Here is a 6501-nt window from a genome sequence, read left to right on the forward strand (position 1 = left end):
CAAATTGAAATTAAATAAATAAAGAAGTTTTGTCCTGATGAAAGTTAAGTTTGGATCTGCAAGATTTCCCTGGGCCCAGTTCTGATACCAACTGCCTATGCAGCTAGCAGCCCACCCCCATCCCCCTCAACCTCCCTGCCTCCCTCCACCCCCCACCACATCCCCCAGCCTCCTCCCACCTTGAGTGCAGAGTCTGCTCAGGAGGCAAGAACTCCACCCACATGGGGTCGGGGCCTCGTCCCCACTGGACCTGTGAAGTCCCTTGCTGGGTGTGCTCATGAGGGCCTTCTCCCAACTCTTCCCACAAGCCTAGCACTCACGCCTGGGCATCTGTCCTGGCTTTTGTCTATTACTAGTAGGTAAGATGAGGACCAGTGTCCACTGAGTGCTCTTAAAGTATCTGCTCCTGTGGTGGGGGTGGCCTGCCAGGGGGCCAGCACCACAATACCTGTGCACCCTTCCTTGCTGTGCCCATTCCTGGTATGCTGGACAGAGGTCTGTGCCACCAGTCCTTGACTGAGACCCTGTTTCTTCTCTGACTGAAGCCCCTGCAGTCAAATCCTTGCCATTCCCAGAGTCTCTGTGTCCCCATCCCCATCAGATGAGTTGGTGGGCAGCCATGCTGCACATTCGCTAAAGTGGCCTTCCAGGTAGCTACCTCCCTGCAGCCCCTAGTTCCTTAGTCCCCCAACCAGGCACTGCCATTTCTTTCTTTCTTTTTTTTTGATTGGAGTCTCACTCTGTCGCCAAACTGGAGTGCAGTAGCCGTTCCCGGCCACTGCAGCCTCGATCTGCTGGGCTCCAGCGATCCTTCCACCTCAGCCTTCTAAGTAGCTGGAACTACAGGAGTGCGCTACCATGCCCGGCTAATTTTTTGATTTATTGTAGAGATGAGGTCTCGCCAAGTTGCCTAGGCAGGTCTCGAACGTGTGGGTTCAGGCAATCCGCTCACCTCAGCCTTCCAAAGTGCGGGATTACAGGCTGAGCCACCAAGCCCGGTGACACTGCCATTTCCTTGCTCTAGTTGATCAGTTGCACAAATAGTCCCAATAATCCTCAGTTCCTCCTACCAAGAGGCAGGATCTTCCTCCACTACTTTGGATCTGAGCTGCTCTTGCAATCTGTGATTTGCTCTGGCCATAAAGACTGTAGCAAAGATGATTAAAATGGGGCCAGGAATGATGGCTCAGCACTGGGGGAGGCCAAAGCAGAAGGATTGCTTGAGACCAGTAGTTCAAGACCAGACTGGGCAACACAACAAGATCCTGTCTCTAAATAATACACAAATAATTCAATAAATAAGGGTAAAATTGTAAATTTTATGTTATGTGTATTTTATCACAATTAAAAATAAATGAATGGCTAATTGACGCTGTGCCCCCATCATGGACATGAGCAGTGTGCAGTCTATCAAGCTGGCCATGGTCACCAAAGTGCTGGGCAGGACCGACTGGCAGGGATAGTGCACACAGGTATGTGTGGAATTCATGGACAACACGAACCCATCATCTGCAATGTGAGAGGCCCAGTGAGTGAGGGCAATGTGCTCATACTGTTGGAGTCTGAGCGAGAGGCTCAGAGGCTGCGCTGACCTTGGCTGCTAGTTCCTGGATATTGGGATTGACCCTCGGGGATGGTCACAATCTGCAACTGTTAAATAAAGTGCTTGTGTGGTATGTAAAAAAATAAATGAACGAATGGATGGCTAGGCACAGTGGTGGGCCAATGCAAGAGAATCACCTGAGCCTAGGAATTCAAGACCAGCCTGGACAACACAGCAAGACTTTGTCTCTACAAAAAAAAAAATCAGAAAAATAAGCCAAGCACATGTCTGTGGTCCCAGCTACTCAGGAGACTGAGGTGGAAGGATCACCTGAGCCCAGGAGGTCCTTGCAATCTCCCCATATGAACAAGCCTAGGCTAGTCTGTAGATGATGAGGATCACAGCTACCCTGTCACCCAGGTGACTGCCAGCCAATCACCAGACAGGAGAGGAAGCCACTGGCGATCAACTGATTTCAGATGCTGAGTGAATGCAGCCAAAACCAGCAGAAAAACTGCCCATCTGAGCCCAGTCAGGGGCCAACTCACAGAAGCATGAACTAAGCAAATGGTCATTTTAAGTCACTAGGTTTTGTGGTGGTTTTTTGTATGGCTATAGCTGACTGATACACCAGCTAATTACCTCTTTCTGCTGGCTCACACCAAGAGAAATCTCAGCACACTCTCCTTCCAAAATTGATGTGGAAGATAGAAATAATATAATACCTCATGTTCCCAGGAATAAAGAAATATTTGGCCAGGCTCGATGGCTCAGCCTATAATCCTAGCACTTTGGGAGGCCGAGGTGAGTGGATTGCCTGAACCTGTGGGTTCAAGACCAGCCTGGGCAACTGGTTGAGACCTTGTCTCTACAGTAAATCAAAAAATTAGCATGGAAGCGCGCACCTATAGTTCCGGTTACTTGGAAGACTGAGGTGGATCGCTGGAGCCCAGCAGGTCGACGCTGGGGTGACTGTGAGTGTGCCACTGCACTCCAGCCTGTGTGACAGAGTGATACTCTGACTCAAAAAAAGAAAAGAAAAGAAAAGAAATATTCCCTGTTATTTTACAGCTGAGATGAATCAATGTATTTCAAATTGCTTTAATGTTGATTCAAAAAGAAATGAAAACAGAGGTGTGTGCTTAGCCTAACTCCACTGAGAGGCTGCTGGAATCGTGGCTCTGAGAATTGTAATATGATAGAATATAATGCAGAGGGCATTTGACTGGGTTCAATTTTCAGAATTTGCTTGACTACATGACCAGAACTCCTTCACAGTTTTGCAGTAGAAAGGATAAAATCAGGATGGGGGGCAGTAAGAATGGAGTTTTTATTTGCTATATAATGTGTGTGGGCCTCAGACTCCCCTCTGGCCCTGCTGTTCCCAGGCCCTTCTCCCACCCCATAGCTTTAGACCAAATCCCACCATCCAAGACAAGAGGTAAATTCAATATGGCTTTTGCCCCCACAGAGGATCCAGTCCAGCCTGGGGCTTGTATGCCTTGAATCACCATAAGACAGTGTCAGAAAATAGGTACAATATTCAGTGAAAGATGAGGACAAGGAAGGGCAGAGCTGGGGTCCAGGATGTCTTGTTGAAGAGGTAGCATGCAGCAGAGGCTGGAAGGACAGCCAAAAATTTGCCAGGAGATGGAGCATTCTAGTAGAAGGGACAGAGAGTGCAGGACTGTGCATGGTGACACTGCAATGTTGCCTACATTTGTCATCTCTAACAGGGGACTTCTGGCCTCTGCTCTCCCCATGCTCTTGCAGAGGGTGCAAGGAACTTCTTCCAGTCAAAGCCACACCCAGCCGAATCCCATCCCTAAGCTGGCCTCTGCCACTCTCAATTACAATCTCATTAATAGAAGTAGCTGCCACGTACTGAGCACATGTTCTGTCCTGGGTGCTGCACTTGGTCCTTTCCCTGCCTGGTCTCTCTAGTCTACTCAAGCCCAAGGGGGCAGTAATGTTATTCCCATTTCACAGATGGGAAAGAGGAGCTCAGAGAGGCTGACCAGTATGTTTCTGGTCATATAACCAAGAACCAGATCTGAAGCTTCACTTCAAGTCCACATTATCTGATGTGGCAGGACATAACTGGAGGGAGCATTTTCTCTCTTAGTCAAACTGTTTGAACCAAGAGTCTGGGACTGAAATCTGTGTCCTTTTGAAATAATTATTTTTAATAATTTTACTGAGACATTTTATGTATCACACAATTGCCCGTTTTAAGTATATAGCGCAATGGTTTTTAATCAAACAAGGAAGTTTTATGGCTGGGCATGTGGCTCATGCCTCTAGTCCCAGCTACTTGGGAGGCTGAGGTGGAGGGATCGCCTGGGCCCAGGAATTTGAGGCTGCCATGAACCGTGATCATCATTGATCATGCCACTGCATTTCAGCCTGGGCAACAGAGCAAGGCCTCAATTTAAAAAAAAAATTTAACAAAAATATTCCTCCCTGAGATACTCCAAGGGTGTCTTAATTTTCTGTAATGACCACATAGGCAGCAGATGGATAGGTGTGGGAACCACGTAAGGATGGCCCAAGCTACCCAGCTCTGAGCTGATCTGAGTTCAAAGCAGCCCTGAATGCTGTTTCAGATGGTAAGTTACATAGAATCTCCCTCCATGGTGTTGCTTCTGTCCCCTTCCCCAGCTGTCACCCCTTTCTGCCTTCTTCTGCAAGAGCCTGTCTGAGCCGGCTGTTCCTTCCTTGTCAGCAGTTGGACATCTACCCTGAAAGCTACTAGATCCATCCTTCAAGGGTGATGGTCTGGCAAGGTGCCCACTTGCTCACAGCCTTCAAAGTCTTTTACTAGCCTTCTGCCTCAGGGAAGGTGAGATCGTCCCATTCTGGGAGGCAGGGCTACAGTTCAGCCCTTGCGGGTCTTGGCTGGAGCTCTGAGAAGACAGCGCTGAGTATACAAGGAGAGATGACCACGTGAATACTCAGGAAGGGCATGCTGTGGTCCACATGCCGTGGAGAGAGAAGCCAGCCCTGCCACACCTTGAATGTGGACTTTAGCCTCCAAAAACTTGGGAAAATTCATGTCTACTGTTGAAGCCCTAGTGTGTGACACTTAGTCACAGCAGTCCTAGCAGAGGAATACAGTGACACTCTGTCCTCCCCTTCCTCCATAACCCGCCCTTCCCCACCCCCATGGGAAGGCTCTGCCCACTAGCTTGGCAGCTGGCTTATTCCCACTGTGCTGTCAGTGTGGGCAGTGTCTCTCCCCTCTATGGGAGCTCACCTCTCCACTGTGCATGTATGAGCACTGCTGAGCACTGGGCCCCAAGCTAAGCCCTTAAGGGTACGGTCAGATCTACACTTCTGTGTACCTGCCAGCATAGTGTCCATGGCCATCAGTGCCCCAGGCTGGTTCTGGTGGGCAGGGAGAGGGCCTTGGGAATTCTCTTTGTAGCCCTCCCTCTGTGACTTCATTGTTAACAGAGAGACGCCAGATGTGCTTCCCCCAATTAAAACTTGACCTTCTCAATGCCCAAAGTTCCAGCCAAATACAGTATGTCCCCTACATATGATCCTTCAAGTTGAGAGCTTTTAAGATGCGAATGTGCATATACATGTCCAGTCATGTAAGTTAGTTCATGTGTCTGGTGTACATTGTCACGTGCATGCATCCTCTACAAGTGGTTGTGTTTTTGTGTACTTTACTGTACTATACTGTATAAAGTACTGTATAGTACAGTATCCTTATTTCAAGGTCAGGATGTCCAGTAGCAAGCATAAATGCAGCAGTGATGTAGCTGGTACTGTAGGCTAACTTTGTTGGACTTATCAATGTGCTATAGGAACATAACTCACTAGTTTGTAGGGGACTTACTATACCAATCACTGGGGATATGGTGCTTTGGATTTTATCATTGTTTGCCCAGGTACTTGGTTAATTCATTTTATGCACAGTATTTTTTATATTATGTTGCAACTTGCAACTACTGTTAATTAATTGAGTAAATAAAATTGCTGAGAGAATGTTTCCAATTGTTGAGGACTATTTTTTTTTGTTTTTGAAAGCAGGATTTATTGAGAGGACAGAAAAGCTCCCACAGCGGGAGGGAACCCAAAGGGGTTGCCACAGGACTATTTTCAAGCAATTTAAAAGCAATCGTCTCCGCCAGGTGTGGTGGTTTAAGCCTGTAATCCAAGCACTTTGGGAGGCCGAGGTGAGAGGATTGCCTGAGCCTGGGGTTGAGACTAGCCTGGGCAACATGGTGAGATGAGATCTCATCTCTACAATAAATTTTTTTTAAAAATTAGCCAGGCGTGGTAGTGCACCCCTGTGGTTCCAGCTACTTGGAAGGTTGAGGCGGAAGGATTGCCTGAGTTCAGCTGGTCAACGCTGGAGTGGCCGTGAGCATGCCACTGTACTCCAGCCTGGGTGACAGAGATAGACTCCAACTCAAAAAAAGAGTTAGACTTACAAATGTGCTCTTGGAATGGAACTCGTTCATATGTTGGGGATTTTCTGTAAAGGCCTTTTTGTCCCTTGGTGTTCTCCAAGTGCGGATGCAGCAGCCAGGAGATGCCAATCAAAGGATTGGCCCTCACCAGACACCAAACCCACCAGATCCTTGACCATGGACTTCCATCCTCCAGAACTCTGAGAGATAAACGTCTGTTCTTTAGGAATTACCCAGTTAGATGTTTTGCTATAGCAGCACAAATGGACTGAGACACCTGGTAAAACTCGACTTTTAGGCTCACATCTAGGTGGGGGCCATATCTGGCACATCTTGTTTTCTCGGAGTATGCCTTCCAAGACTGCTCGTGCGTGGAAGTGAACACATGGTGGGCATTCTGACCCACTGACCCTCAAGTCTGCATGCGAAGACCATCTGGGGCTAATTGAGAAAGGGCTGTTTCTCCACATGGAACAGGTCCTCGAAGGCCCTGACTGGGAGTGACCTGCCTGCTCTCATTTCCCCACCCCCACC

At 48.2% G+C, this 6501-nt stretch overlaps 1 pseudogene; it reads left to right on the forward strand.

The window, feature by feature from the left end:
• The first annotated feature begins 1385 nt into the window (after nucleotides 1–1385).
• Nucleotides 1386–1591, forward strand: LOC110595528 (annotated as a pseudogene).
• Nucleotides 1592–6501: the final 4910 nt, after the last annotated feature.

The sequence above is a fragment of the Carlito syrichta genome, unplaced genomic scaffold, assembly GCF_000164805.1.
Source record: "Carlito syrichta isolate Samal-C Ts95f unplaced genomic scaffold, Tarsius_syrichta-2.0.1 Scaffold302559, whole genome shotgun sequence".
Taxonomy (NCBI): domain Eukaryota; kingdom Metazoa; phylum Chordata; class Mammalia; order Primates; family Tarsiidae; genus Carlito; species Carlito syrichta.